Raw genomic sequence first — 23,205 nt, 5'->3', positions numbered from 1 at the left:
CATTTTGTATAACAACCGAGGGAGGAATCACAGACTGGCAGAAGCCCATAGGGGTAGCCACAGACCCACTTTCAGAACCTTTTTAGTGGATTCATATTATGTGTATGTAAAGCTCTCTAAGCCATTTTTGTAATGAGAATGGACTGAGAAGTTTTTAACTCATTAAACTGAGAGATGAAATGAGTCTTTGGATGTAGAAACTTTTATTCTTCAGGATGTATAACAGTTTTGGGGGTGAGAGAAGAGAAAGAAGGGAAGCCAGTTCTAAGAAAATGAGTAAGACTGTTTCAGGCACAGAAAATAGGTCTAAATATTAGAGCAGAGCAGGCACTTGGCATTTTTAGGAAAAATTCATGGGGTATGGGAGTCTGGTGGCTCTTCTCACACTGGGGGCTCAAGTCATAGTGGAGAAGGGCAAGAAATATGTAAGTTCCTTTAAGGAAAAAAAAAAAAAGGTTCAAGACTTGGGATGTGTCAGTTGGGTGGGGGAGGTGTGGAGGCCCAAGTGGGTAGCATCAAGGAAGCCTGAAAGCAAGATGGGAATAGCAAGGGGACTGAAGATTCAGGGCCGAGAAGCTAATAACTGAGTCATAGATGGTATCTGGAAGTACTAGGGCAGGGCACAATACTTTTGCTTTACATTGTCAATCAAATAGTGCTCATGGATGAGACAATCTTTTTCTTCATCAGCAATAGAGCCTTGGCATGGGAAGGTCTTGGTAATTGGGAACAGAACAATCATTGAGGAACTTGGCAACAAAGCCTTCATGTTCTAGGAATGGGATCAGAATCTGAGTGAGCACAACAGCCAGCTGGCCCAAGGCTGAGCTGGTCTTTGCTAAGGCCCAGCATAAAGGCCTGACTAGAGAGGCCTGGTCATAGTCTGGGCATACTTGGTTAAGAGGCTCTAGCTGTAGGGGCTGGAATTCTCTAGGGCAGTGTTTCTCAACCTTGAGTGCACATCAGAATCACCTGGGAAGCATTACAAATTCCCCATGGCCCAACCGTGCTCCAGACTTATTAAGTCAGAATCATTGGGAGGGTTGCTGGGACCCAGGCATCAGTATTTTCTAAAACTCCTGGTGCCACTAATGTCAGCTGTCAAAGTGAGGATCTGATTTAGGGACTTAGTTACCAAAAATGCCTACACAGAGCCAATGTTTTTCAGGTTTTTATGTGCATACAAATGACCCATTGTTTGTGATGTAGTAAATCTGGGGTAGGGCCTGAGAATTTGCATTTGCAACAAGCAATGGTGATGGTGATGTTGCTGACCCACACATTCGCCACATTTATTGAAAGGTGCTTATTACCTGCAAGACTGTAGGGTAAAGAAAATGTCAGGCTTTTCTGCCCTCCCGCCATCAGGATAGATGATGGATCCTTGTCCTGAATGCATGCCTGATGGCGGGCACCTGGAATAGGGTGTGGGCATAGGTAGATGGGATTCAGCTGGGCTAAGACTGTGCTTTTAAGGGTGGCGTCATGGGGATGCCAGCAGCAGCAGCAGAAGCAGCAGTAGAAGCCGAAGCAGAAGCCGAAAGAGAAGCCGAGAAGCAGCAGAAAGAACGCCAGAGAGCCCAGATAGAGTGAAGACTTGCTGGGGGCTGGGCGGCCTGCCAGCCTCCCAGCCAGCACCCCTGCCTGCCATATGCCTGGTGAACCCCAATAAAGGACCTGCAAAACTACTGAGGACTCTGACTCCTCCTTTACCCGGTCTGCATGGGATCAGAAAACCTGCACTGTGGCCAGTCCTGACTTTACAAAGACACTTTGCTAATTTGGTACTTGGGAACTGGTGGTGAAGGAGATAGCCTGTTCCCCCAAATACAGGAGGAAAGGCAATAAGCCCATCATTTCACAAATAATAATTACTCCAGTGCAGTTATGATTAAGGCCACAAAGGAGAAGTTCAGGTTGCTAAGAAACACGTGATAAGGGAGTCTTTTCTAGTTAGTGTGACATGAATATGACTCACAAGGTAAAAACGCCCCCAGAGACCCGTGTTGTATACTAAAATCTCACTCTGGCTGAGATTTAGTCTCACACAGACTTCTTCCTGCGACTTCTGGCCGTATCCAGTATATTCACCCTCTTTCCCTGCTGTCCACTTTCCCATGGCAGCCTCAGCCAGTCCCTTGGCTTTTCTCATCTACCCGACCTCCATCTCTCCTTCCTCGTGAGCTCTGGGTCCAAGTTTGTAACCACTGATAAACATTTTCAAATAGGAGACACAAGTAAATCTACCATTCTGGGACAAACTTCTCATCCTCTTCACTAAATCAGCTATTTTTCAATCTTCCATTTTTTTCATAGTCCTTTAGGCAGAGCTCAGCATTTTCTCTTAATTGATAACAACTTCACTATAGCGGGCCCAAGAATGTAGTACATGTTTTTGTCATAGGGTCTGAAGTAGGTGTATGTTATGTTCATTTAATTCATAGGTGACCTCAGTGGAGTAAATTGCCCACTTGGTGAATGATGTTTAGATAAGTGAGAACTAGGGGAGGTAGGAAGGGAACTGCTATTCATTTATCTGTGTTTTTGCTACATATTTTATAAACTTTAAGTCTTTCAGTTCTAGTAGTTTTCTAGGAAGTTATTGTTGTCTTTCATAGGTAGGGAAATTGAGACTTGGAGGGTATCCAGGTCGTTGATGACAGTGGCATGTGAACCTAGTTTTCTCCATCTTCAGACACCATCATGCTCTTTTCCTGACTTTGTACTCTGCAAAGTGCTCTCTAAATGGTTATTATTGTGAATATATATTTAAAATAAAATTTCTTTAAAATATCAAATATGTTTCCATCAAATTTGTAAAATACAATCAGTGTTGTGAAATCAGATTTTATTTTAAAATTATTTTTATTGAGGTGACTTTGGTTCACATCTCCTCAAATGCATGCTTTCACACCATTCCCACCACCAGATCACTATAACCCCCACCACAGTCTCTGCCTGTGAAATGTGCAAATCAGCAAAGGTCTAGGTGGTGAGAATGAGGAGACAGTTTTGAGAGTTTCTGTGCTGCTTTTCTCTGAGAACTTGGCCTCTCTGCTTCTGGTTGTTTAGCTGTCTTGTCAACTCTTAGATGCCATCAGAGATTTTTGGTTTTACATTTTATCCAGTTTCTCTATATGCTTATCTATCATTGCTAGAAGGTGATGTCTTGGCTTTTACTATTTTTAAAGTTTTGAAATGTAAATAAGTAGGATTTTTTTTTTTAAAGACTTATTTATTTATTCATACAAGCACTGGGTACAGTCAGAAGCGCGGGAGGGTGAGAGAATTCACCAGAGCCAGAGCGGGGAGCAGAACAGGCAGAAGGACCGAAGTACACTGCTGAGGGGAGCAGCGGGCGGCAGGAGAGGTCTGCGTGCCATGTGGGACCCTCACCCGGTGACCGGGGATTGAGCTGGCGTTGCAGAGACTGCCGGCAGCTTCGCAACCCAGCGCTCAACCGCTGCGCCACCAGGGAGGCCCAGTATTATTGGTTTTTGATTCATCATATTGCCCCAGAAACAGATGCCATTCAGATACGAGGTGAGACAATCTCTGCTTGTGTTGCAGGTTAGTCTCTAACCTGCTCATATCACGGAGTCTTTGGCTTTTTCTTTGTGTTCTGAGGAGATACCTTGAAAAAGGGTTAATTAACATGTACTTTATTGAATGTAGAATGGTGGCTTTATTTGGTAGGAAACAAATTTAAATCAAAGGTAGAGAAAAAGGTACCTAGTTTGGTTTCCCAGACAGTTACAAAGGGCAGTAATTCTTCCACATAGTGATTTCTAGTAGCCTCACAATGCTGATTTTGTTACTGTACTTTGTACTTTTGAAGGTTTGCAATTTTGCAGGCTATGGTAATGAGTTTTGAAGTGGTCTTTTTTTCTTTCCTTTTTACCACGTAGGGAGATGTCTTGGTACAACAAATATTGCTCAGGTTTAGAACCATAAAGATTCTGTAAAAATTTACAAAAAGATTTTGTAAACTTTGAGGCTTAGTTAGTACTTAACTTTTCTAGAACTCAATTTTCTCATCTGCAAAAAGGGGGAAATAGCACCAAATTTATAGAGTTGTTTTGAAGATTAAATTAAACAATATATAAAATTTCCTATATGTATATTGACAGAGGTTATCTTATGGGAAACATTTTGAAATAACCCTAAATCCTTCTCACCTGTAACAGTCAACTTTCATGTATAGGTTTCCACACTTCACAAAATGGATGCATTCACTTACAGCAAGATTTTTCAGTAAGGAGGATCTGATATTTCTCTTGCCATATACTATAAACCTTGAAGTGGATCTAAGAAAACTAAGATGCCAGTGAGTTAGGACATTATTCTAAGTTAAGTGATTAGGAAATAACAGGGTCAGAATTATTGTTCTGATGAACTGAAAGTCCATTGTGGGACCTCTTGGCTTGCTTTCTTGAGATAGTTTTCGATTCTGTCAATAAAACAATAACAGTTTTATCACCACTTAAACGAACACAATTGCCTCTGTTGGTAAAATGCCCATTGTGGGTGTTTTCAAAGGTGATCTATTTCAGAGCAGTCAGAAAAGCTTTCAGCTGGGTGTATCTGTAATGGTTATTTTTCAGTCCTTTCCCAAGTGAGAGGACCACGAGCTTCAGCCCCCACGGACACCCCTCTTCCTTTGTACTGAGCTATGTGACTGCTCTGGGACCTATTCACTCTGTCCTTACCTTCTTGCCTTGAATTTCTCAGAGCTGATGCTTAGCCCATCCTCACTAATCCATGTCGATGTCTTGTGCCCCTCCCTGGAGAATATTAGTTCAGAAGGACGACCAGGAGTGCAGCCACCTGAGAACCGTAGCCTAAGGTTGAACATTGACTTGAGAATATGGAACGGACACATGTAGATCATTACCTGTTTTTCCAGTTACTTGATAGTTGCAGAATCCACTGATGTCCCGGATTTCTGATTTGGCCAGATGTGCTGTTGCTGCTTTTCTGTGTTTGTCCCTGTTTGGTCAGGAGAGCAGAATTCCAGAGAAGCTTCCTGTACTGTCAAGTCTGTTCTGAATGTACCTTCCCCAGGGAGTTAGTTCATTTTTTTCTTCCTAGTTCCCTCTTAACTGTCAAGAAGCAGAATGTAAACTTGGAGTTTCATCGTAGAGCATTTAGATGTGAGCAGATTTCCTCTAGCATTTAGGCAGGACCATTAAATCGCTCTCCTACTATTTGCTTCTCTATTCTGCTAATAGCCATTAGTTTCAAACTAAACACATGAGGGAAAATGTTCTAAGCTTGTTTAAGACTCTTTCAGTCACTTTTACTGAAGCTGAGGAAAAGTCACCCTAATTTGAAATTCAGAGTTTACCTCCAAGCCTGTTTGAGTAAATCCAGCCTTCAAATGTTCATTTAATTCTCATCTGCAACATGCGAGGTGTTATGCAAGATCTTGGACACCAACTATCAAATCCTAATAGGTGAATCTGTGTCTTCACAAATCCAGACCCTCCTGGGACATCAAAGATTTGCTCTCTTGCGTCTACTGTCGACTTGGGGAGTTAGGTTGTCACAGGCAAGAGGATTTTTGAGGCTAAAAATTAGTCTCTGATAGTAGTAGCATGCCTCAAATGAATGAACAAATGAACAGTTGTTGGGTTCCTACCCTGACCAGTCACTATGCAAAGTGACCTACATGCCTTCTCTCACTTAAATCTCTACACTTGATCTTAGCCAAAGGGCCGAGAAGTGATCTCTCACTTAAATCTCAATATAATCATCAATCCAACCGTTGGGTGGCTGTGAGGAACAGAGGCTCAGAAGAGTTAAGGAACTGGTCTAAACTTATACAGGATATGGCAGGGTCAGAACTGGATCAACTCAAGGGCAGTATGGTACCATGTTACCCTCTCTCGGGGAAGTTTGGATTCAGTCATTTCAGTAGGGTGAGATCCAGAATCTTAATAGCAGAGAGAGCTATGCTTGGAGTCTGGGGCAGCTGGCATGGATGATAGAACTGATCCTTCATAAAAAATCTTTTAAATTTACTGCATCAGTTTTTCTTAGAAAATTGTGGTTATAAGCTCTCAACCACATTTAATTGTTTCAACACCCATTCTAGTTAAAAAGTATGCCTAGTTCTGTCCCAAGAGGTTCTTTATCCTGGGAACCTGCTTTTACGAAGCTCCAGGGGATTCAGTGTGCATCAGAGTTTGGGAACTGGTGGACCACAATAACTCATTCTGGCCTTTCTAACTCATTACTGCTCATCCGGGCTCCCTCCCCTCTCTTGTGTTGATTTCTTGATACAGCCCATGGGTGAGGAGGCACTGGCCATAGGAGCATTAATTATGTGTAACTACGAAACCTTTACCTGACAAGTGCTGGTTTCTAATTTCCATTGCTGCTTTGAATTCACCCATCATTCTGTCCCCTAACTTAATATTTTTTTAATAGAAAATATATTCTTGATCTTAATGAATTCCATGCTTTCAGGGAGGTAGTTCATGCATTTTTATTTTTATCAATAACTTTGAGGAGATGTACTTACTGGGTTTCAAGTTTCTCCATGGGTGAGAGCCTCATGAATAGACATGACTCGTGCCTCTCACTAGGCACTTCCCTGCTGCCCTGGTACTGTCTAGTTTGACTTTCATATTTTGGTCTGTGGAAATACAAAATTTCCATGGTAGGCGTGAAATTCTTAAGCCCCTTGACATCTAGATATATCACCTAGTGGTTGTCTAAGAAACATCTGCAGTTTCTAAGAATTGGTGTTACTGGGAGGCAGTTTTTTAAAAATTTATATTTGTTTATTGAGATAACGCTGACTTCCAGCACTGTATATGTTTTGGGGGTGTTGGTAGGCTCACTCCTCTTCATATATATTTTATCTCACCATCCCCACCACCAAAGCACCACCATACTCCTTTGGGGTCCCTCCCCCTTTGTGTCCCCCTCCTCTGGTGGCCTCCATTCTGCCATCAGATTTCTGGTGTTAGTTTTGGTTTAGTTTAGCCTGTTCTTTTGTTCTGTTTCTTTATATCCCACACATGAGTGAAATCATCCAGTATGCATTTTGCTCCTTCTGACTGACTTCTCTCCAGGATAGAGTTATGATTGAGTTCCTTTAGAGTGACCTGGACAGTAGTTAACCCTTGGCAGTCAAATGCTTCTTATCAGCTCAGGAAAGTCTATCCTTGCTTTAAGCAAACTAGAGTTTTAATTTTGGTCTACTTCTGTCCCTGACTTGGTGACTTTTATTTGCTTGATGATGGATTGTCTCTAACCAGTGTGATTTCTCCTCCTTGCTGACATCAGAATCTTAGTTAAACCTTTGGATGCTTTGCTGTGTACTCAGACACTTGTGGAACAGATTGGGGTGACCATCTGGGCATGCCCCCGATGTCTTTTTTTTCTGTTGTTGTTGAGGTCTCCAACTATTATTTTTTAGATTTATTTATTTTATACAAGAACGGGGTACAGGCCAGACGTGCGGGAGGGTGAGAGGATTCACCAGAGACAGAGTGGGGAACAGATCAGGCAGACTGATGAAATACACTACTGAGGGGAGCAGCGGGCACAACAGGAGAGGTCTGCCATGCCATGTGGGACCCTCGCTGGCTGGCCGGGATTGAACCAGAGCTGCAGAGGCTGCAGACAGCTTCACAGCGCGGTGCTCAACCGCCTGCGCCACCAGGGGAGGCCCTCCCCTGATGTCTTTTATCAGGTTGGAGGATTTGGATGTGCTCATTTGATCAGTGTGCTTTTGGGGCTTCAGGGTGGGGCTGGAAGTTAAAGCCACAGCCACTTTGGGTACTCAGCTATTGTCATGGGCTTGGCACCCAAAGAGAGCCTCCCCTGTGCCCCTCTTCTGACCTCACAGGTCTCATGTTGCCTCCTTTTCCTTTTGCTCCACTGTTGGAGGAAGGACCAGAAGACTCTGTGGTAAATGACTGCTGTGTATATCCTTTCTGTTAATTGTCCAAAGGTTTCCACAGATGAGTTTAATCAATACTGCTGTTGGGGAGGGTGGGAATGGTTTGCCAAGCCTCAAATTTTCTGAGGAATCTGGAACTGTAAGGATTTTTGGACCTAAATCCAGCAGGACTTAACTTGACCTGGCCCTGAGTCTGCATAATTCCTCATAATTAGGAAAGAGAAGGATCGTCTTTCCTTTTCAGAATCTGAAGTTCATACCAACTCTGTTCAACTCACCACCCGCTGGGGGCATGAACTTTAAAATCATTTGGTTCTGGACTCTGTCCACCCAAAGTCCCTGGTTTGATTCCTTCTGTTCACATAGCAAGAATTCATGTATAACTTTAGAATGTAGCTTCAGGTGGAAATGATGATTTTTGTGGATGACATTACTGGAAAAGACACTTAAATAGAAAATGACTGAAATAATTTTCCCAGGGAAATAAGCTTGTAAAGGGCTATCTTGGGTTTCCATTTTAATTTCTTCTAGTAATTATTTAAAATATTTCAAGACCTATATTTCAGTTTCTTATGGAAATGATTACAAAGCTACATTCAGTCAGTTTAAATTTAGTTCTACTTAGCTCTATGCAATGCCATTTTAACCTGATGTCTAACAAGATACATTATTGATAGTGGGTTCAAAAGTAGATAGATTTGCACACTCACTGGTGACTTTAATGTATATACACATTGATTCTCAATTATTAGCACTTGAAACTGTTACTTACAAACTGTTATAATGTCATGTTACTTCAATAAAAAGTCACAGAAGTAGGTGTTTTTATTCCCAATGAATTTTTAGGACTTTTTGCCCTTTCGGTAGCTAGGACTGAAAAACTCAGTATGATCCACCCTCATCTGATATTGTCTGATGGAGAAAGTGTAAAATTTCATTTTTAAATGTTTATTTCATAGAAAATCTGGGGTGTAGGCCAGAGGTGCAGCGGGTGAGCAGAGTCACCAGAGACAGGGTGGGGAGCAGAACAGGCAGATCTACTGAAATACACTGCTGAGGGGAGCAGCGGGTGAGACAGGAGAGGTCTGCTGGCCCATATGTGGGTTAGCTCCCTGGCCAGGGATGAAACTCAGGCCCTAGCGGTGATAGCCCTGAGACTTAATCCCTAGGCCATTGGGCAGGCCTTAAAATTTCCATCTTAATATCCAGCAGGTCTTTGAATGATGAAAAGTATCTCATGTTTTACTCCTTTAGAAAACCATCAAACTGTTTACTGTAACAGAATTCAGTAAATATGATTTTGGAGGCAGTGAGCTTGGAGTAAAGCCCTAGAGCTCCCTGAGACAGAAGATAAGATTGAAGGTGCTGTCCCATCGTAGTCTACAGATCCATCCTGTCTTGACGAAGCAAAAGGAGGTTTGCTTAACAGCTTTCTAGAGTACGTGCCCGCTGGTTAAAATGTAATCAATCAGGTACATTTTCTTCAATGTGATGAATGCCATGAACCAATGTGCAATGTTCTGCCCTATTTTTATTGAGACAAATGAGGAGGCATGAAATTTGGGAGGGTCTCTTGTGGAGAACCCCTGACAATTGTTTTGGAGGAAACTTTTAGTTGTGCTTAGTGGTCTTTGAAAAGCCTAGTCAGAGTTCTCTGCTTTATTTTTAACTCCTGAGCAGTTTTTCCCCAAATCCTTGTGGTAGCAGTAGATCTGTAGGTGATTTGTTTCTTGACCAAGCACAGACAACAGGTTCTCAACCATTGTGCTTCCTACTGAGGTCAAAATTGAGATAGAATTTTAAAAAATTGGTCTGTCAACTTTGGGCTACACCTGGAATTTTCCCCACAATTTATGAAAAAGTTTTTCTATCACTAATGCTTTATTTTCTGGTATATTCTGGGCAAATAGTTTGGTGGCTTCCCAAAGAATTAACAAAGTTGGGATTCTTTTGATTGTTGAAGAACCTGCTGGATATTAAGATACAAGCCTCACGGTTTCTCTATTAGACCTTTGTCTGAGTACCAGCTATTGATTCACAGAAAGGGAAAAAAGCAGGTGAAGCATGGCTTGTCAGCAACTGGAATGTGTTTTTTTCCAGCCTCTCTTGTTTATTTCAGCTGGACCAGCATCTTTTTGGATGGTTCAAATGTTCCCATTGTAAACATTCTCTCCAACACTCTCCTTTCTTGCCTTATTTACTGAACCAGTTGGGCATTTTGAAGTAAATTCCCTGTGCCTGTGTCTACACACACACACATATGCACACACTACACACACCCATGTTTGGAGAGAGATATTAGAATTATTCTAATTTTTCACAGGGAAAAACAGTTGAAATTCATCACTACAGAGGTCTGTTTTGAAAGGACACACCTCCAAACATGGTTTCAGCTCTTATTTGCTCATACCAGCTGGTGCACATTTCCTTTGCAATCTTTCCATGAACTGGGATACCTAGAAAGGTTGGCTCTCAGAGTGGCTTGATGGGATGGAGCATATGTTTAGATAAAGGCTCAGCACACAATGTGTAAACTCACTATTTTTCCTGATGAACATACTGAGAATCCTTTCTCAGAAATGAAAGCAACAGATGTGTGGCGGAGTCCCTGTACTTTGGACCCAACAGGATTGCAGCACTCAGCTTCACAGCCCTTCTGTGCAGAGCAAAAATTTGAAACAAGTTTGAAAACGAGTTTGAAACTCTGAATTGTATTCTTCTAAAATATGTATGTTGAAGTCCTAACCTCTAATACTACAGCATGTGATTGTGTTTGGAGACAGGCACTATGAAGAGGTGATTATGGAAAAATGAGGTCCTATGTGGGACCTAATCCAGTAAGACTGATTCTTTATAAGAAATGGACATTGGGACACAGACCCCTACACAGGGAAGAACATGTGAAGACAGAGGGAGAAGAGTCACCTACACGCTAAGTAGCGAGGCCCTAGAAGTAATCAACCTGCTGACACTTTGCCCAGATCTCTAACTTCCAGAACTGTGAGGGAATAAATTTATGCTGCTTACTCTGCTTGGTCTGTGGTATTGTGTTTCGGCAGCTCTGGCAAGCTAATGCACATCCTGATAGGCAGACTTTGTTGCCAGAAGGAGCATAATGTCTTTTTGAGGTATTTGGTACAAACTAAAATAGAAATTCTTAAAGGAAAAAAATGCAGGAAAGTCAAACCCACTTCTGCTGGTTGCAATCATTTCATAGATAGCTCTGTGCTCCCCAGGATCCCTTAGTAATTATAAGGAAGACCACTAAAGGCCTAACTAATGGCCCCAACTAACAGGGTCTTGACAGCTCTGCCTGCCCCCTTTATTTTGGCTGTTTGCTTGTCCTAGGACTGGGTGCTCATAGTCCTCATATTACAGGGTGTTGAGGAAACCGGTTGCTGCCTGAGTCACAGCAGTTGGGGGCTGTGATTAAGAAGAGACTTCCAAGTGGTAACTGTTCTTTTATAGAATGTTCCAGAATGGTTTCAACAGATGGGTCTTTTTAGGCATTTCATGATTTATCTCAAGAGCCTAATTGAGAGTTTTGAACTGGCCAGGTCAAAGCCCACAATTAAGACATTTTTGAATTAAAAAAAATTAAAAATTAATTGAACAAAGCTCTAATTGATTAGATGGAAAATAGGCAATAGTTTCTAGTACATTCTCCCCCACCATCTGTTGACTTTAATGCTGAGAGATACAATTCCGGATTAGCTTACGTAGCTGGGTGCCAGGGGACAGCTTGTAGACAGGCCCCATTGTTAGGTCCTTTATTATCTTAATGTCACTTTCGTTTCTGTGTCTTTGTTTACCTTTCCCCTTCGCAAGGGGTATAGGCACACGAAGTGTTATAACAACACTGGAAAAATGAAAAAAAGAAATTAAGCAAAAGGGCCTGGCAATATTCTATACTTCGGAGGAGGATTTGTGTGGCATCTGCACTAGAGAAAAAGGAAAGGGAGAATGGAGTTTTGGGAAGAGCGATGACCAGGATGTGCAGCTGTCATACTTCTGAGTGTTGTGTCCTGCTAGGCACCCTCAGGACAGTTTCCTCACCTACCAAGTCTTCATCTTACCCTATCAATCTCATAAATCTGTTGATGAGATGGAAAAGAAAAAGTGTATGAAGATAGTGAAGTGCCAGTTGAACTTGATAGACTCCCCACTGCTCCCATTCTCAAGAACCTCATTAATCTTTGATCAATTTTTAGGGTCCATGTGGAGAAGCCTTCTCAGAGACAGTGGGAGCCACAGCACAGGAGCAGGGAGCTAGCCCATCCGATAGAGCTGCCTGTTAGGAAATTGCCTCTCTAACATGAAGTACTCCTTTGAGTTCCGGTCAGGCCCTGGTCTATTTGGGTTGTCGAAGCCAACTTTCTGAGAGCTTTTCTTAGGAAATGCTGGCCATTAGGATCAGAGACCTCTTGGGAGAGTGGTCTCAAAGTGCACAGGTGTGACAATGACTGAGAGGCTTTCTAATCTCCACAAAATGTGGCAGAACAAGAGCCAGAACCCACCTCAAGCAGCAGTAGGAACTATGGATTTTGACTTAGATTTGGAGGTAGTTGCCTGGTCCTTTGAGAATGCAGAAAATGATGGTCAGGTGACACTACAGCCTCTGATGAGAACAGCCATTTCTTGCCAGCCCAGATAAAGAAGCTGTTGAATAATTCATGAATATCAGTGTCAGCAATAACAATGGAAATGGTCCAATCTGAAGTGCAAAGGGTGCTTGCTGCTCCTGGCAAATGTCTTCATGGGAAAAAGTGTGATGGCCTTGGTTGCCAGTGAATGAAGATCAGTTGCAGTGAATGAAGATCGAGTTTGCAGATACTTAGGCATTTGGACAGATGTGCCAGGGTCAGAGGAGAGACTCAGGAATCCTGAGACAACGAGGCAAACACTGGAGCTGGGGAGAAAGAAGGATCCTGAGAAAGTTCTTATGGGAGCAGGTGGCCAGGTATAGGTGTCCGCAATTCAGATGACATGTACTTATCCTACCTGGCAGAGAGCAAAAATTGAGATAGATGCCTTGGCCATTGGAGCAAAGACTCAATTTTTGTATGAGGTGAGTGGCAGGGAGCTTTCCATAAGATGTGAGCTGGTTATAAATGTCACAATGATGCTGAATGGTTCTTCTGTGGAGGGCTTTTTCTTTTCAAGCTAGAATGACTTTCCTTGGCCAAAGCAAAATGGCAAACGGATTGTTTATTTATTTAGACAGGGAGAAATCACCCTATTGTTTATTAAGCAGTAAATATTTCAGTGTTTAATGTTAACATCTGCTTGAGCAAAAGAGAGAAACAATCTGAGCAAGATGCTTACTAAGTCCCTATTCTCACTTGCTTTCATTTCTGTTGCTGTCAGAGAATCCTCAGAGCGGTGGGGGGCCATTGTGTGGTCTACATAATATGGAGAGACTATTATTATTTTAGAGACAATATTTGTCAATAGAGGCAATTTTATAGCTATGAGGGCTCAAGTTGTTTTTGACCAACTGAATCATATTAACAACAAAAAAAATCATCCCATATTCTGAAACCTGGGTGTGCCAGGATTGTTCACTAGGTATTCATAGACTCCTATCATCTGCTTTCCTCTCTGATTTAATTCGAGAGGAAGCCAAAACTGCTGGAATATTGTAACATTTCCTTTCTTTTGTAAAACATAAAGCCCTAGAAAGAGAAATCTTCAAGTGTTCCTGGTCGACACAGCTGAGGGAGTGGGCTTTTTAGATGCATAGGGAGTGAGAATGGAGATTTCTGAAGCTGGGATATGGTAACCATAAGAGCAAGGGTCTAGCAGTTGGAGCACTATGGGAGGAGATGGCATCTTGGTGATCCCCTTGAGGGTGCACCTAGGATCATGGACTCCTAGCATTGCCAAAGAGCACTGGATAGTAAAGACATGGAACTCTCTGGAGCAGAAGTGCTGCTGGGATGATGGGCATCTGAGGTGTAACTGAAATGGGGACAAGTGACCTGACTGATAAGACTTCAGGGGCCTCCTTGATACTTAGCTGCTTCAGAGATGCAGGGCCGTGGCATAGTCTTGGCACGTGTACGCACAGGAATAACAGCTTTATTTCCTTCCATCTCAGGGGTGGGGAGTCAGACTTACGTGACGAAAGTAGAGAAATGTTTTCTTTCTTTTCTAACTGAGCTCTTCTATGGAGTAGTCCAGGATAGGCTTTTCATTCACCTAATCCAAGCAAAGATGATTTATTTGGGAAGTGATCCCAGCAATGTGGAGTGATGGAGGAGGGAGACTAATGCAGGGATGGAGGGGAGCCAAGATAAGGATGTTGTTATGTGTGGACTGAATGTCTTGTGATCCTTCAAACATATATGTGATGCCCCAACCCTCAGTGTGGCTGCATTTGGAGATCAGGCCTCTAAGAAAGTAATTAATGTCAACGAGGTCATAAGGGTGGGGATTCGACCCAATAGGGATAGTATTCTTAAGAGACACCAGAAAGCACATTCTCTCTTCTCTAAGTGCTGAGGACAGGCCAAGCAAGAACACAGAAAGAAGGTTGCTGTCCAGTGGGAGAGCTCTTTTTTTTTTAAAAAAGATTTATTTATTTATTTATATAAGCACTGGCTACAGTCAGAAGCGTGGGAGGGTAAGAGGATTCACCAGAGCCAGAGCGGGGAACAGAACAGGCAGACTGACGAAATACACTGCTGAGGGGAGCAGCAGGCACAGCAGGAGAGGTCTGTCTCACCATGTGGGACACTCATTGGCTGCGGGGATTGAACCGGTGCTGCAGAGGCTGCAGGCAGCTTCGCAGCCCAGCGCTCAACCGCTGTGCCACCAGGGGAGGCCCAAGTGGGAGAGCTGTTGCCAGTCACCAACTCTGCTGGCATCTTTGCCTTGGACTTCTGGTCTCTAGAAGTGTGAGAAAATAAAATTCTATTGTTTAAGTCATTTTCTCTAGTATTTTGTTATGGCAACTGAAACAGACTAAAACAGATGCTGGAGTCTGTAGGGAACTTGGCTGGAATTAGGGATGAGGCTGATAGTATGTGAGTCTGGGCACCAGATGTGTCTATTTGTGGACATGTGGAAGTGCCAGGACCCAGGCAAAGAAGGCCCAGGATTAGAACACAGGGAGTGAACCAGCAGGCAGGCTAGACTCATTTGTTGACTGTCAAAGGAAAATATCAAGTGGCCAGAACTTTGAAGGGTCTGCTGGTTAATGGCCATGCCGCTCTTAAATGATTAAAAATGGAATATGTAAGCTTTTCATTTCAATTTCAGTTTTTCTTCCTGCCTCTTGTATTATATCACCCAACCTAGACTATTGCTATGCTACCTAAGATAAACTTCCAGCAATTTTGACTTTTTCCTTTGTTCATTCTGTTGGATGGGGGCCAGGTAATAAACAGTCAAATAACTTGATGGCAAATAGCACAAAGGTAGCTGAGTATAACAAAATGTCTAGAACAATAAATTTGTTAAACAGGTGAGTAATTAAATAGTAAATGGAAACTGGTACTTGACAACATGACCATATTTCTTTACATTTTATGTCCCTAAGACACTTGTTTCATTTTGTATGATTTTTAGCCTGTAAGTTTCTGTATTCACTAAAGACAGATACCCCGATCAGATGACTCCTTGGATAAGTCCTGAGGTCACATTACTCTTAACACACACATGAAAGTCTCTGTTCTTTGCTCTCAGTGGTTTCTGGCTCCCCTCCAACCCCCCCCCCCAAGTGGTAGCCATTTGTCCAGAAAATACATGTTAAAATGAAGGTGAGTAAAGGACTCTGTACATGTTTACTCTCAAAAAACCTCTGTTCATGGATTAGTAACACCAGGAGTATCTCTCAGTTGGGAGGGACACTTCAATCTTTTTCAACCTTTTCATTTTAATAGATGAAGGCCTGGAGGCCACCAGTTGTCAAGTGATTGACTAGCTTCACTAGATGAACTGAGCCCTGGTGTAGAATGCAGGTGACCTAACTCCAAGCCCATTGCTGATGTGAAGGATTCATGGAGTCAAGAGGGTGTGTGTAACAGTGGGAAGAATGACTTTCTTTTACCTTCAGTTAGTCCTTCATCTTTCTTTTTCACCTGCTAAGGTCCAGGAAAGGTGCATAGCATAAGGCTCATGTATATAGTATTGATATTTCTGAGCAGGTGAACTTCAGACAGCTGTGGGTGTTTGTCTGTAAGAGAAACCTCACCAAGTTTTAATAATGTTTGTACATGTATCAACCTTATGAATTCGTTTATTATAAGAGGTGGGGCAATATTGTCTTTAGTTCTCAGGCAAACCTAATATGTCACTTTACAGAGTAGAGCCATGCCTTGAATTTTATAGCACCTTCCTCTTAATAAACTCAATGTTCCATTCATTATCCCTTACCTTGTATTGCTTTAATTTGTGTTTACTCCCTTTAAATTGAGAATTTTTAAAGTACTTAAAATATTCATAAACACTATTCCAATGAGATGCCATTTATTACATAGCTGAAAACTGAAGAGACAGTATAGCATGTTGGCAAGGGGATAGGAAAAGAAGGTACTCTCATCCATGTCTTGTGGGTGTTAAATTATGTAACTTTCATGGAAAACATTTGTGACTATTGCATATTTATATATTTACACAACTATACGTGCATTCACTTTATGTATGTATGTGATAACCCTTCTTTGACTCAATAGTACAATTTCTAGGTATTTATGGTGTGGATAAATACACTGTACACTGTGAAATTCTATTTATATGAGAAACTTCAGAGCAGTACTGTTTGTTTAAAAAGACTTAGACCTACTGCTGAATCATTAGGAGAGAGACTAGATCAAGCATGAGGCATCTGTAAAATAGTTGTGACCATTGAAGAGAATGAGGTGTCTCCATAGGTACCAATATGAAAAGATCTCCAAGACAGAACATTAAATGAAAGCAGCAGAGTATTACCATTTGTGTTAAAAGGAGAACAAACAACATGACTGCATGTGTATGTATAGGCTTCTCTGACATACACATCAGAAATAAGGCTGATTATGGGGAGGGTGACTGGGAGGCTGGGGACATGGGCAGGAGGAGGCTTATTTTCCAATGTAAACCCTTTTGTATATTTTGTGCTATTCAAAAGTTCAAATTTAAGGTTATTTTGGGGGAGGAAAAGCATGTATATAAGTGATTTGGGGGGAAAAAGCACATATATGATGCTCAGTCTGCCCATTCAAAGTTTTTAATGATTATAGAACACACTCATCCCTCTGTTATTCTTTCTGTGAACTCTGTATGCTATGTATATACACATCTATAATCATATGTATCATTTAAGTTTATAACCATGCATATGTGCATTGTGTGGTAAGTAAAATGAAAAATTTCTTTTTCTATCTGTAAACTTGGTAAATTGCTGAGATTTCTAGTATAGTCAAAGATAATTGCTTGATTTTATATAAGTTTTAAAAAACATTTATTTAAAGCACATGTATGTATATGCTATTTAAAACCATGTCAAACCTGTGAGAATGGCCCATATCAGAAAGGCCAGAAACAAGTGCTGGTGAGGGTGTGGAGAAAAAGGAACCGTCTTGCCAGCCCTATGGAAGTAAGTGTAGAGACTTCTCAAAACACTAAAAGTGGGTCTGCCATATGACCCAGCAATTCCACTTCTAGATATCTACCCCCCAAATATAAAAACACTAATTCAAAAGGAAACCTGCATTCCTGTGTTAGAGCAGCACTATTTATAATAGCCAACATATGGAAACAACCAAAGTGCCCCCAAACAGATAAATGGATGAGGAAAATGCGGTCTATATACATGATAGAATACTACTCAGCAATCAAAAAAGAGAGAAGTGTGACTTGCAGCAACAAGAATGGAGCTGGAAGGGATTATACTAAGCAAAATAAGCCAGAAGGAGAAAGATCAATACCAGATAGTGTCACTTACATGTGAAATACAGAAAAATAAAGGGGACACAGAGACAAGCTTTGACAGCAGCCCTTGAAAGCTGATCATAGATCTCTGACTCTTGGGGCAGGGGGTGGGATGAGAGTCGGGGAGTGGGGAGGACAGCACAATGGACTTTGGTGGACGACTAGGGGTACTTTGGTGGTGGGAAAGCTAAGGTGACTACATCTGAGGGCAGAAATCCTATGCTGTCAAAACACTGGCTCTTGGGACAATGGGACTTCAATAGCAATGAAAAAAGTTTCCATAACTATTTTCCTTTAAAAAATAAAAATAAAAACATGTCAAACCACATATTGCTTGGGAGACAAATGAATATGTAGTAAAAGAATAAAGGAATGTACAGATATGATAAACACTAATTCACTGAGGTCATTGGTGAGGGGACATAGGGGATAGAATTCAGGAAGGATGATTGCATGATTGCTCTTTTTTTTTTTTTTAAAGATTTATTTTATTTATGCATACAAGAACTGGGGTACAGGCCAGAGATGTGGGGGGTGAGAGGATTTACCAGAGACAGAGTGGGGAACAGAACAGGCATATTGACTGAAATACACTGCTGAGGGGAGCAGCAGGCAGTTAGGAGAGGTCTGCTGCACCATGTGGGTTGCTCCCTGGCCAGCTGGGAATCGAACTCGTGCGCATTGGCTGTGGATAGCTTCATAGGTTGCGTCTTAACCCCTTGCACAACCAGAGAGGCCCTGCTCTTTCTTTTTTCCTTTATATCTTCTTGCATATTTCAAACATTGCACAATAATTTAAAAAGTTACTATGTGTTATGTGTTTCTGACTTACAACCAGGAAATAGTAGAATTCTGTGAAGTCATAAAAAGACACAGAAAGCAACGTACCCCTTGATGAGCTTTACCTTCCTTATTCTCTGTTGGATCACTGAAGTTTCTAGATAGAGCCTGGTAGAGGCCTGGCCCTACAAAAGATCTTTAAGAATGAATGAATAAGCAGGCGTAGAAGCCTTCTGAGCTGCTGAGGCGCTGTCATGGCTTGTGTGATCTGGTGACAGTGAAGCCCTGGAAGAGAAGTGAGCATAACTGATGATGTCTACAACCTTTCAAATGGATAGGGAAAGAAGAACCTGTGGAGTCTTCTCTATAAAATAAGGGTGAAATATAAAGAGGTGATTGGGTCTACGATAAAATCCAGTTGTCCAAGGCACTCCAGAGCACACAGCTTATAAAAGACCTTTGTGTGGTTTGCAGTAAGACTTCTTCATGTGTCACACTCAATTGCCTTCTTTATTCACACTGTGTATTTGACGTGGGTGTTATTGTTGAGTTTCCCTTAGCTAAACTGTCTGCCATCTACTTTGCTCAGCCCAGGAGCCAGGTTGTATGGGAGTGACTGATGACTAGCGTTTACTACTGCCCACTCTCAGTGGTAGAATAACCTTTGCTTCTTAGGGTAGCAATCAGTCATTTGGTTCACACATTTGTTATTTAGAGAAGGGATGAAAGGTATGTGGGAAAATAATAAACATGGCTGACCTATAGTAACTATAGAAGGTGTGTTAATATAAATGAATACAATAAAAGGAGAGAATAAATGAATAATATGCTATGGTTGCTAGTTACCCTACCATATATAAAGCTAGCAACAAAAGTGCTACCCAATAAAACATGTGAGCCATGTCTGTAATTGAAAATTTTCTAATAGTCATATTAAAACATAAAAGGAAGCAGGTGAAATTAGTTTTAATCATATCCTTTATTAAAACCCATATAAAATATTTTCATTTCAACAATTTAAAAATCATAAATGAACTTTTATATTCTTCCCCTTCCGCCAAGTTATGATTTATTGAGGCAAAGTAGGTTTACATCTTTGTATCTGCACTTGGGGTTATAGTTCAAACCTCTGTAAATATTTGCTTTCATACCCTGCCCACCACCAGTACCCGCAGTGATCCTCTGCTATGTTCTATTGAACCCCTTCCCTCTTCCACCCCTATTCCACTATCTTCCCCCTCTGATTGTCTCAGTTTTGTAGTCAGATTTTTCTGTTTTTTAAAGATTTATTTATATATGCATAGAAGAACTGAGGTACAGGCCAAAGGTGCGGGAGGTGAGAGGATTCACAAGAGACAGTGGGGAGCAGAACAGGCAGACTGACTGAAATACATTGCTGAGGGGAGCAGCGGGCGAGACAGGAGAGGTCTGCTGCACCATGCGAGTAGCTCTGCTGGCCCACTGGAGATCGAACTCCCGCTGCAGAGGCTGTGGACAACTTCACAGTGCTGCACTCAACCCCTTGCACCACCAGGGAGGCCCTGCAGTCATATGTTAACAGTTAATTATTCGTTTGGTTTTGACTGACCCTTTGTTTTGTTTCTCTATATTCTATATATGAGCAAAACCATCTGGTATTTGTCTTTCTCCTTCTGACTTATTTTGCTTAAAATTATCCTCTTCAGTTCCATCCATGTTGCAAATGGCAGAGTTCATCCTTTTTTAATAGCTGAGTAGTATTTCATTGTGTGTATGTATTTTGTACGTATGCACACTCACACATACATACACCATATATTTCTGACCCACTCCTCTGTCATTGGGCAGATAGGCTGTTTCCATAACTTGGCTATTGTAAATAGGGCTACAACAAACGTAAGATTATGTATATGCCTTCAATTTTGTGTTTTTGGTCTTCAGGTAGATACCTAGGAGTGAAATTGCTGGGTCAGATGGTAGGTCCATTGTTAATATTTTGGGAAGCCTCCATACTGTTTTCCACATGGGCTGGGCCAGTCTGCCTTTTTCTTCACATCCTTGCTATTACAAGTCATTTCTGGTCTTTTAATGTAGAGAATTTTCATGGGTGTGAGATGGTATCTCATTGTGTTTTTGATTTGCACTTCTGTGATGATAAGCATTTTTTCCTGTGTCTATTGGCCATTTGTATGTCTTCTTTCAAGAAGTGCCTATTTAACTCTTCTGCCTATTTTTTGATTGGGTAACTTTATTTTTGTTGAGCTGTATGAGTTCTTTTATATACCTTGAATATTAGCCCTTTGTCAGATGTGTTACATGCAAACATTTTCTTCCATTTGGTATGGCATCTTTTTGTTTTACTGATAGTTTCTTTCACTGTGTAGAAGCTGTTTAGTTTGATGTAATCTCATTAATTTATACTTACTTTGCTTTTCTTCCTGTTGGAGAATATTATTTTTCAATGTACCAATCTTATAAATCTTTTATATATTTTACATCTTCAGTCACATGTTAAACTTCATCAGAAAAAGTCGATCTGTATTTAGATTTTATAAAATTTATAGTTGAAAAAAATAGATACACTCACCAGAGTTTTCTATAAATACTTAGAAATTTTTCAATAACTGAATTGGGAATTAGTTTTAAAATGAAAATTGATTAGAATTAAATAAAATGTCTAGTTTCTCAGTCTCACTCACCACAGTACAAGTGCTAAAGACAGTGCTGAACTAGAACTTACTCAGAAACTTGTACATTAGATTTTTTTCTTGATTCCAAAAATCTATTTGCCAGTATTTTTTTGAGGGCATATAATAAAAGATTAGACACATTTTTACTCTTGAATACATTCTCAGCTAACAAAACAGATGTATATTGGTTTGGGTCAAATTTTCTGAGTGGGTGTTGCAGCTATTTTGACAAACATAATACTGGAAACTCAGATTTAAGAGCTATACTTTCAGGTGAATAGAAGTCTTAATGATAATTCTTTCACAAAAATTCTTAGGCTGCGATCAAAAGATCCAAGTAACTTTTGCACTAAGAAGTGATATCTAACTTTCCAGTTTTTAGCTATAAAGATAGTGCATTTGGGGGGGAAAAAAAGGATGAGTTCATCCATAGATAATTGAATAAAACTTCAGAAAGCATGTAAAGTATACATTTCTGGTTCAAGTGGGCCTGAAGAATTAGTTAACAAGGGGTTGGGTAACTTAACTATTGAAAATCTACTAGTAGAATACGGTGTTGAGCAAAGCAATTTTGAGCGTAGATTTTATTCCAGTTTTTGACACTTCCCCTATCATGTAGGAAGATATTCATGTAGAAATGGACAGTCATGTCAAAGGTACAATTAGCTAAAAGAGCACTGTGGGTGGAAGACCACCATTATTTGTTTTTCATGAGCATGGCTGCTGGAAAGTTCTAAGGCCCAGAGGAAGGAGCAAGGAAGCAGCCTACCTAATGGGATCTTGATAATAGGAACCGAGTCCTGGTTTTGGGGTTTTCACAAGAAATAGAATTAGTTCTTCCCCTCTAAGTCACAAACCACCAAGAATGCACTGGGGATCCCTGAAATAGTTGTTAATACATTACAGACACCCTGGCTGGCAGTTTTATCTGAGGGTCAGGGAAGGGACCAAATCTGTTGATGCTATTTTGTGGGATCCATGACTCATTTTCAGTTGGGGAATAGTTATTTCTGCTCATCATATCCCTGCCTGCTCCCACTTTATTCTCTTGCCTGGTTGCACCCTCATTTTACAGCGCATCCTATATGAAGCGAGCCATGGTGTTTCAGTGAGAAGCTCCTGTCTGCAGCCAGCAACAGGGACATCTGAATGCTTGCACTGGTGAGATAATTTAAAGTTGAAGCAGCATGAAAAGATGCTATTTCATTTTGGAGGGGAAGAATGAGCTTACCAAATGGATAACATAAAGGGAACGAGACTTAAATGTCCATTTAATAAATACCCAGACATGAAATATGGTTTGTGTAGAAACTTTGTGGTTCAGGCATAAGCAACCCATTGCAAAATTATCCTCAATTGACAACACTAAGCATGAGTTTCCTAAGCTATTTTTTTAATTAAAAACAACTGCATCTTATCCTTTATTTTATTATTATTTTTTAAGATTTATTTATGCATCCAAGAGCTGGGGTACAGGCCAGAGATGCGGGGGGTGAGAGGATTCACCAGGGACAGAGCAGGGAACAGAACAGGCAGACTGACCAAAACACACTGCTGAGGGGAGCAGCGGGCGAGACAGGAGAGGTCTGACGCACCATGTGGGTTTCTCCCTGGCTGGCCAGGGATCAAACTTGTGCTGCAGAGGCTGCGGATTGCTTTATAGTGCAGTGCTTAACCCCTTGCGCCACCAGGGAGGCCCCTGCACCTTATCCTTTATTTAAGAAAAAAGTCAGGGGAATTTTTCATAAAAAATTGTTCTGAAACACTGGAGAGAAACAGCCTGCATGTGCTCAGAGACTCTCTGGCCATGGCTGCAGAGCCTCGTGTCTCTGTCACCATACATGTGACCAGGCAACCCCCAGGGTAGTCATTGTTTCCCATGAAAACAGAGACCCTGTGGGAGTGGTCAGTATTTACACGTGTGCT

The 23,205-nt window shown here is 41.3% G+C and overlaps 1 protein-coding gene across 3 annotated transcripts in view; it reads left to right on the top strand.

Annotated features, from left to right (window-relative positions):
- The window catches only part of FRMD3 (FERM domain containing 3), a 243,574-nt gene that overhangs the window by 55,407 nt on the left and 164,962 nt on the right, over positions 1–23,205 (top strand). The gene's annotated exons all lie outside the window — the stretch shown is intronic.

Source organism: Talpa occidentalis, unplaced genomic scaffold (genome assembly GCF_014898055.3).
Source record: "Talpa occidentalis isolate TD23 unplaced genomic scaffold, MPIMG_talOcc4v2.1 talOcc4.7, whole genome shotgun sequence".
In the NCBI taxonomy this organism is placed as follows: Eukaryota; Metazoa; Chordata; class Mammalia; order Eulipotyphla; family Talpidae; genus Talpa; species Talpa occidentalis.
The sequence above is the reverse complement of the archived record's forward strand: the minus strand, read 5'-3'. Positions and strand labels throughout refer to the sequence as shown.